General features: G+C 34.7%; 1 protein-coding gene across 1 annotated transcript in view; it reads right to left on the reverse strand.

Moving 5' to 3' along the window:
* The window catches only part of LOC115451032 (octopamine receptor Oamb), a 114598-nt gene extending 104710 nt beyond the window's left edge, over positions 1–9888 (reverse strand). Inside the window, exon 1 of the mRNA XM_037440033.1 lies at positions 9720–9888. The gene's annotated coding sequence lies outside the window, so the exon portion shown is untranslated. The remainder of the gene's footprint in view (positions 1–9719) is intronic.
* Between the last annotated feature and the right edge of the window lie 290 nt (positions 9889–10178).

The following is a 10178-nucleotide window of genomic DNA, read 5'->3' on the forward strand; positions in this document are numbered from 1 at the left end:
CATAATTTACTGATACATATCAAGTAAGTCGGAAAAAAATTGCTATCTTGGCGTACGCTGCCTAAACCGTTGGAGTTAGCCAAAGATGGTGGACTGTAAGATTGTTGGTCCTAAATAGTTCCAAATAAAAGTCCGCGACAGCATATATCAACCTTATGTGGAAGCCACTATAACCAAAATAGTGCGCCATAAATATAATTAAATCGGATACTTTTTTTAACGGGACTTTTATTCCGGAAAACTCCTTCACGCGGGCGAAACCGCGAGCAAAAGCTAGTCAGTTATAAATCAACGTTTTTACTATTACTATAACCATAAAGTATTTACGTAAAACATACGTTCGTAAACATATCTACGCACATCCCGTTTTAAAATTATTTTTAAAACTGGCTCTTATCACCACTCCACAAGATTTAAGATTGTATGCCCTTGACCCTGCCTGAAGTGACTATATACCTGACGGGTGGATTAACGCTGTGTGGCACAAACCACTTATTGAGATTAGAATAATCTGATTGAAACAAAAAACCGATAGCAAACGCAAAAGGGACGGATAATAAAACTCCACATAATAGATTTTGCGGCACGTATTTCGTGTTATTTTGTATTGTCTTTTTATACATTTTGATAAAGAATTTTATAGTAGGTTTGTGTGGAGTCGGATTAACTAAGGCGTGCCGCAGACGCAGTTAAATTATAGCGCTACTACACAAAATAGGGCAGAGTTGGCAATATTTTTTTGAAACTGTCAAATAGTCAATTAATAGCTACAGTTAATTTTATGGTAATTGCATGAATATTGTCTCGGTGGCGTAGTTGACATGTTGTATTGTACGACCACCGTTTTAGGATCCCAGGTCAGGGAAAGTGACATTTGGTTTTTCTACTATCAGATCGGAGTCTGGAATTTGTGCCCGATATAGCGATAGGCTCGCTTTGTATCACATCATGGGACAGAATACACAGGGCGATAAATTAGTGGTCTGGTTATGACTCTTCTCACCCCTCTGGGGATATTTTACCGCCATTTCCACACACACATCCACTCACACTTACACTTACACACACGCATACACACTCCTAGGCTCCTGCTTTTGCCCTTCGTCCACTATAAATTTTTCAACTGAGTTCTTAGTTTTAAATTTCTATATAATTATTTATTTGTGTTAGAATTTTTATTGTTTTTGTTTTCCTTTTTAATTTTATTAAAATTTATGTACTACAATTTAGATGGTATATGGTTTGTCCTATTAAACTTTGTTTTTGATGTCCACGATACAGGCATAGCCTAGTGTGAACATCGTTGCTAATTGGTATAAGTTGTGTAACTTTTTGGAAAATAAATTTATTTCTTATTCTTCTTTATTTCTTATTTCCAGCGTAATAATTTGGCATGGATGAAGAACTGAATAACTAATTTATAATAATATCTCTGTTACTATTAGCTAAATATAACATAATTCCATAATTGTATTCAAAAGTCTACAATAAATTCTGGATTAAAACATATTGTCTAAAAACATTATAGGAATATCATAAGCTCTCATGATATCGTAATACACTAGATAAGACGATATATTTATATTTTTATAATTATACGTTAAATAGCCCATTAAAAATATGCATAAAAATAAAATAATTAAGTAAATAATAATATAAATGAAGAATCCATTCGCGATATGATATCCTTTAATGAAGATCATAAAATATGATGAATGTTTACATTTACTTAGAGGTTCGTTACCCTGGGCTATAGTTTACCTCCATTAGTAAGTATAGATAAACTCTGACCTTTTGGATAACGTGCACCGGAATATGCGTTTTATTTAAAGAGTTCTAAGATAATATAAAGCGGCGATAGCCTAGTTGGGTGTGGAACGGACTGCCAAGACGAACGTCTGCAGGTTCAAATCCCAAGGGCACTCACCTCTGACTTTTCTAAAATCATGTGTGTATTCTTTGTGAATTTATCGTTCCCTTGAACGGTGAAGGAAAACATTGTGAGGAAAGCTGCACATCTGAGAAGTTCTCTATAGGAATTTCGAAGGTGTGTGAAGTCTACCAATCTGCACTAGGCCAGCGTGGTGGACTAAGGCCTAATCCCTCTCAGTAGTAGAGGAGGCCCGTGCTCAGCAGTGGGCAAGTATATAATACAGAGCTGATATTATTAAGTCTTAGGACAAGCTCCGTAAATAGTTGTTCAGGTGCGTTTCTGTCTACCCCTTAAACGATAAAGACAATCTTATGTATGTGATACAAACACAATGACAGACAAGGCGAGGTCGGGCGTGGCGAAGGGTGCAATACTGAAGGAAAACATCCCCAGACGATCTATTTATATTATGATTTATTTATAGAAAGAGGCGATACTTATTTAGAGTGGGTTAGGTATTTCTGTTTGCCATAGTATCATCTTTTAATACAAGCTTGTGAAGATGGTTGTTAGAAGTACTTAGGTACATAGATAAGTATTTCTTATAGTTTTGGTTGAAATTTGGCATTTATTAGCATAATTATAGGCTACTTTTCATGTTAGCTAAGCTTACAACCCATCCCATTACTTCTATAAAGGGGCCAAGACTTTCGCCATGCCGCACAAAAACAACAAACCTGAACAATGCAAATGTGATTTCTAAATTTCAAACATAACACATATAAATTTCCCGACCTGGAATCCGAACTCAGAACCCCCGCAACAGCTGAAACACATTAAAAACGTCTCACACAAAATACACGGCATTCAAATCATGATGAGTGGCTCGGCCGAAGTTACAAGGTAGGGACTAGCAAACTTCAGGATTTATGATATTAGTTCTTCGCACAACGAGCTGATGCGGATCTTGAACTTATAGGGAAATGTTACAATATATCACTGTTCCGGGAAGCGTACGTTTGTAAATAGATTGCGTAGTGTTTTTTTTTTTATTCAGCACACGGCAAAATTGCCTTACTATACTTTATTGTAAGTGAAGAGATGTCTAAAAACATGTCGATCGCCAAGAGATAAACATCCCAAGTCGGCCGGCACAGTTATGCTAGATTTCAATTTCTTTTCACGCTCCGCTTGAAGAATCCCAAGTTGTAAGGAGGAAACACGTATGCTGGCAAACAGTGCCACTGTTTAATGATGCTGCAGAAATAGCCTAATAATGTTTTCAGGAAATATAAGAAAACTTGACATATTTAAATATACCTAATATTTATGCAAATCCAATCGACTACCGAGGAAATCGGATTCCTTCAATCCAATTGCGGTTCTTTCATACAAACCAAGCAGCGGTACTTTATTTTAGTACCTAATGAAAATATTTAGATTATTCTAATATAGTCAAGAGGCCCTATTCCATATACGGAGGCATATCCGTCTTTTTGAAATTTATTCGCAAGACAGCTTTTATGAATATATAAGTAGAAGAGTCAAAAATCCACTGTTTATCCATATAGCTAGCAATCTGTATAGTTTATAGATATGTATGAAGTGCACTACTCAGTTCATATAGAAGTATCGCAATTGCTTCCGGCCAGCGAAGTCGTGTCGACATCAACTTAAAAAAAGCATACCTAGATAGATATAACAGAACACAAATCAACAGATTAAGTAAACATGCTTAGCACGACGCATCGCTCTCGGTTTCGCGGAATTCCACATTTGCCATTTGCTATCCTATTGGGATTTGTGGTAGACGTTATTTAGATGACTCGGTCACATGTCATGAGTGTTATGAACTAGCTTTAATCACGACTTCGCTCGTGCAAACATTTCGGAATAAAGATCCAACTGTAGTTCTTCGGAATTAAACTAGTCTTATGTATTAATGAGCCTCTGTGACAGATTTTTCACCAAGATTGTGTTCTTCCACCCTTCATCATCGTCATAGTCATTCGAAGGATGTCGACTACTGAACATGTACCTGGCCCAAAGATTTCCAAATTGGAAGCGGCCCGCATCCAGCGAACTCCTGCGACTTTTATTTGGTCTTCTGTTCACCTAGTCGATGGACGTCGGACGCTACGCTTGACAGTTTGTGGCCTCCACTCCAGTACTTACGTGCCAAATCGGCTATCAGTTCTGATTAACCACCCTTACTTCACTTTAATGAAGATCCAACCCAACACACTTTCTCGAACATGTTGTATAATTTAAATTAACGACAGACCTCATGACGTCAACGCCATCCCTCTGGAACACTAATCCCGGGCAAATTGTGTTGGCAGAAACCATTGAAAATACCTATCAATATCCATATTGGTATAAAATCTGTTTGATACTCATCAGCGGTTTACAGCGTTAGAACTAATCCCCGAACATAATCGGAAGTCATTACCGAAATTAAACGCACAATTATTTTGATTGGCAGATAATGATTATGAGATACGTGACATCACATACTTTGAAAAGGATGTTTAATAATTTATATGACATAATAATATTATATCTATAATCATTTATGATACTGTTATATCGAAAGCTTATATATGAATATCGTTAAATATAATCATTCTCGTTTCGTAATAACGATTCATAAAATAACTTCACTGGTTATGATAGTAATGCTTTATTTAATGAAAGAAATGGGGGGTAATTTTCTAGTGCCTGAGAGTCTTTTTTGGGTAATTTGCCTGTTTCTATCGTTAAGCACCAGTGAGTAAGTCATTTGAGAGATTTGAGCATTATAAAACATACACATTATAAAACCTTTTAGCGCCGAAGGGGTAGCCAGATGCGCAGCTAGTACCCGGTTTCCGTGTATACTCCGCTATATGTTGTGATAAGGAGCGAGCCTATCGCCATATCGCGTGCAACCAGATTCTGATACTAAGTAGAAAAACTAAATATCACTTTGCCCGACTCGGGGGTCGAATCCGAAATTTCAACACTGCAGTCGTACCGTGACACAACTACGCCACCGAGGCATTATAAGGCGTAACAACTGATATCTGGGGGGAGGGGGGGGCGACGAATAACTTATCATATCGTATCAAATAGCGGACCCCCCCCACTCATTTGCGAAACACAATATTCTCAACACACGCGAATCACTAAAACATAACAGAGTCTTACAGTGAGTCAAAAGACGAAACAACTTCGTCTTCTATAGCCTTTGAAAGTACATTGCTAAATATAGCCCTGCTTTAAAGATTTCCAGACCAACTGGTCGTGGTTGTAGTTCTAGTCAGAACAACACCAAACATTAATCAATAAATCTTATTAAAGACGGCAACGTCCTCGTTCATATTCGTGTAATTTTTTTGAATAAAAGTACAAGAATTATAAAAAATCGTTAGACCTAATTATATTAATGGATAAAACATTTTTTTCATACACGACAAAGCATTACAATAATAATTAGTAAATAGATTTTTGATCCGATAACCTATTAAAGTATTACACCACCCTGTATAAATCTACCCTAAACTCGCCTTTATGATCAACGAAACACGACACAGCCCTATCTTTACATTAATCAAAACACCATGATCGAGTCCGAAACACCTAGCCATAAAACACAACAGCCGTTTATTAAAAAATGGTGGAAAATCAACCGTATTACAATAGCGATATGGATACCAGACGAGAAACAATTAAAATCGTTTGCATTTTTAAAAGGCAGCACTGTCAGTTTCAACTGTGTAATGGGTGTCGGCGATTTGTGGAGATTCGGTCAATTTAACGTGCGAAATTACTGGCTTTTATTATGAGTGAAGGTGTGATTTTGGGAAATGCTGTTCAGGGGTTTATAACTTTTTATAGAACAGTTAATACAATAAGTATTTCACCTGATTTGTACATGATGGCTCTTATTTCCATAATCATAAGTGCGTTGGGAAATATAAAAATTGGCGATTAAGAAGAGAAGTGATAACGAAAGTGACGATACATCCAGTGACGTCAGTAGCTAATAGCTATGCGACTAGGTTTATTATGTATCAGCACAACAACGCATCAGTTATCTACGACTAAGGGTGGATGATAAATTTAACCTATTAAATACTTTAAAGAAGTCAGTTCATTCAAAGTACATTGCAACAAAATCTATTTTAAAATGCATAGGCAAGCTAAGCAAATATAAAGTCACGTCTAATCTATTGCATCCACCAGACTAAGAAAGCCAATTATTTTTCGAAGAATGAATACTGGACATTTAAAATGTACTAGTATTTTTAAACCTCGACGAGCCTGCCTACCTCATTAAGTAAACAGAGCGAATTTATTTGTCAGCTACTTAAACGAACAATAAAAGCTTTTTCGCGTTACTTTACCATACTAATTAACTACAGAATGCAAGGAAACTTTCTTTAGATGTTGTCTTTCGGAATGGAATGATTTTCAGGGATTTTGTCATTGTAAAAACCTTCGGCGAGAACCTTTTCTTTGCACGTCCCAAGAAATCCAGTATAACATGCGGGACACAAAACGTAACGGATTAATAACAAGAAAAGATAACAAATATTCCTTTTTGGATATTTGGGAGAATCTGGAAAACTAATTTAGGATTATATTGGAAGACATGCTTACTTTTAATGCAAAAATTATATGTTAATATACTTTTTTGCTTGAAGCTCAGGCGGATTGGCTGCATTGTAATGCTGGTAAGTGATTTTGTTGCATTCCTTTCGAATTACTGCTTCTAGTTAATTAAGAAAACCTGATTTAATTTTGAATGTTAATACTTCAAGTCACACAACTTTCATAAGAAGAAGGAGTTCAATCTTCAAAGCAAATAATCTAATATCTAGAAGCAAATCCAGTTATATTAATTCTCAAAGCTATTGATAGAATTTCATGTGTTTCTAACTCCCTCTAACGACTGACTTAACCGCAACCGATAGAGATCCAGATCGGAATCATACCACATTTGAGTCACTAAATTTGATTCTTGATATTCGAACGCTTTAAGTGGATTTGATATTAACTGACTGGCTCGGTGGCGTAGTTGTACTGCATGTGCTGTACGGCAGCGCTCTGAGGTCCTGGGTTCGAATACTGGGTGGAGCAAAGTTATATTTGGGTGTTTTTGTGCTCAGTATCAGCCCGGAGTCTAGAATTAGTGCCCGATATGGCGATAGGCTCGAACCTATCACATCATAGGACAGAACACACTTGGCGAAAAGTGGGAACCCTGGTTACGCCTTTGCATACCCCTTTGTGGATAAAGGCGTGGTGTGTGTGTGTGTGTTTTTTTTTATATTAGCTGCCGAGAGCTTAAGCCACGTTGTGAGTTGAAATTCAGTTTTTTGTATTATGTCGGTAAAAATATAAATGTCCGTGGACGGAGTTTAAGTGATGCCAAGATATCCATAGATCTCCTGTCACGAGAATATTGTATTGTAAGATAGTCATTGTCGTTAGTGCCTTTGACTTGATAAATGAGCTATCGTGCCAATAAAGTAGGTAATTAATCAGCGGTTTGCCTAGTAATGGTTTTGTCATTTTCCATGTCACTTCAATAATAATTTGGGAAGCAAAAGGTAATGAAAATGACTCGACAAATGATTACACATCTTTCTAATCAGTAAATGTATGCCAAAATATAATAAGACTCACATTTACTTGAACACTGGACACATTCTTCCACGTAAAAGACATGAAATTTAGTAACGAAACAATAAAAAAATCTGTGCCAATTTAGTCCTAAAATAAAATATAATCCTCCGTCTATGACAGCATTAAATATGTAAATTGGTGCCGACCGTCGCGCAGACCGCGGATCCGGGCCCTTTTTCATTAGCAACCTTGCAAAAATTTTAAAATTTATTGTATAAATTGATTTTTTTGAACAATTTTTATTTAAGTTTTCCCCTTGCGTATGAATTATGATGGAAACAGTTAGTTATTGAAATCTGGGGGGGATTTTATGAATGCTTTGTAATTTAGTGTCGCTTGCTACTGTTTATTGGTCGTGTCGTTTTTCATCAGGCGAGCAGTTTGCTCGTCTCGTAAAAATATATGACTAATTAATGTGACAAACTACAACATTTGTACTTACATTGGGGTGTTGTTTTGCACGTGATTTGGCGGTCGCCTGACTATAGCCTTTGGGAATAATAATCGCAAGTAAGGACAGAGTCCGTAAATTACGAGACCTCGGACCATTAGAGATAAATACAGTATACGATATTTTTATTGTGCAATACATCGAAGCGTATCAATATAATGTATTTTTGTCATGATTATATCTTTGTAATAAACTTTGAAAGGATACTATTCTGTAGATTTTTTTAGTGCTATAAAAGTGTACTGTAGATTTTTGTAAGAGTGTATTTGGATATTATACAAAAAATATTTAACATCAAAAATCCCCGAATACCTTAGCGGGTAAACGACTGAGAAACTACAAGGCTACAGGTTAGATACCCGCAAAAAAATATTCAACATTGGATTTATTCTGAAACTCAAAATCTCTAGACGTTTTACGCAGTACTATAAGTTATTTAACCGATTCATTAACTCTTATGTATGACAGTACGTAAACAATCTTGTTGAACACTTTAATTAATGAATGAGTAAGACGCAAGGACGTTATTATGAATCGAGTTGTAAAATGGTACTTATTTACAGTAGATGTATGCGTGTGTGTGTGTGTGGTGAGTATTAGATAATGATCTTGGGGAATTTACGAGGGCAGTAATCAGTGAAATAAGATGAAGTAATACGCATTCGTTAGTCGCTATATCGTGACTTTTTTTCTCTATACTGTATATAAAAATTTGTTTTTTTAATTTCTTCAAAATTATAAGAAATTAAATAACTTAGTAGAAAATTTAGTACCTATACGTCATACATGTTTTAAGTAAATACTTAATTTATTCATAATTGATAAATACTTTAATAAAAATTTAGGAACCTATTTTACGTCATCGTGTTTGAAGTAAATAATTTATTAATAATTGATAAATAGCTGAACACCCTTATGGGTTTATACTTGAATATATTTCATTTTCGTAAAGTAATGTTTCCCAGACATAGGGACATAAACGGAACAAAATATTATTATTCCCAGCCGCTACAATTCATAACAACTATAAACTATTTGAGATGTGTACTTCTTAAAATACTTACGTTGTTTAAACATACCTTATACCGTACCAAAACCATGAAGTATAATGTATGATATTAAATATAATTTAAAATGTACATAATATAAGTGATCTTAAGTGTTATTCAGAAATAATAATAATTATTATTATAAATTGTTTTGATATATCATAAGTGCAACTTTGTTCGCCTACGTCATAAATAAAGCATTTTATTTTTATTTTATTTTATGGGAACAAAAGAATCGCGTCAAAACTCGCAAATAATTTTAGCGTCTTGACAGCTTATATTTTTCTTAATTACTAACAATTATGGAAACGATGCCACTAATTAGTGTAGTCGGATAGTGGACTGGTACTAAAATATAATCACAAGGTATTATAGTAATATAACAAAACGTTACACGTGATCATTTATATTTAAAAAATGTTCGTAAAGTACCCAAGTTGGTTAAATGTTAAATTGTATTTCTGAAAATGATAAATCAAGCCACCTGTTAGCGACTACAATTTACGGCTACCACAACGGAAATTGGATGACCTCAACTTAGATGGACTGAGGCCTAACTAGCAAATCTAGCTTATATTATTGGTATTAATGTCTAAAATCGTAACTATGTTTTTTTACATCAATGTTGTTAAGTATGATAGATATAATAATTAATAAATATAATTTCATTTACCTTTCTGATATCGGCCTTTATGAATCACATAATAACAAAACAATCACTAAAGCACTTAAAACAAAAAAACTCATAAAGTTCATAAAAAAACTGCCACTGAGATTTAAAAATAATTTATTAATAAATTGTTTTTTGTTGTCACAAAAAAAATAATATATAGGTATATTTAAAAAGTACTTATTTCAATCATAAACAATATCACTCAGAATGATAATATTTATTAAAACCCGTATTTATATTTATTTAAAATAAATTTGCTTAATGTTTTTATTTTGATTTAAATAATCCACTGTTTAAAAATAATAAAACGTTCCTGTTATTTTTTTTTAAACTCGCACTAAAAATTTAATATAAGTATTATAATTCGTTCCGTTTTTATTATACGAAAGTTTACCCGAAGTCGGTATTGTAGAGACGCGCGTGTGTGCCTCCACTCGCTTGCCGCCACTGAAGCCGGTC

Source organism: Manduca sexta, chromosome 18 (genome assembly GCF_014839805.1).
Source record: "Manduca sexta isolate Smith_Timp_Sample1 chromosome 18, JHU_Msex_v1.0, whole genome shotgun sequence".
In the NCBI taxonomy this organism is placed as follows: Eukaryota; Metazoa; Arthropoda; class Insecta; order Lepidoptera; family Sphingidae; genus Manduca; species Manduca sexta.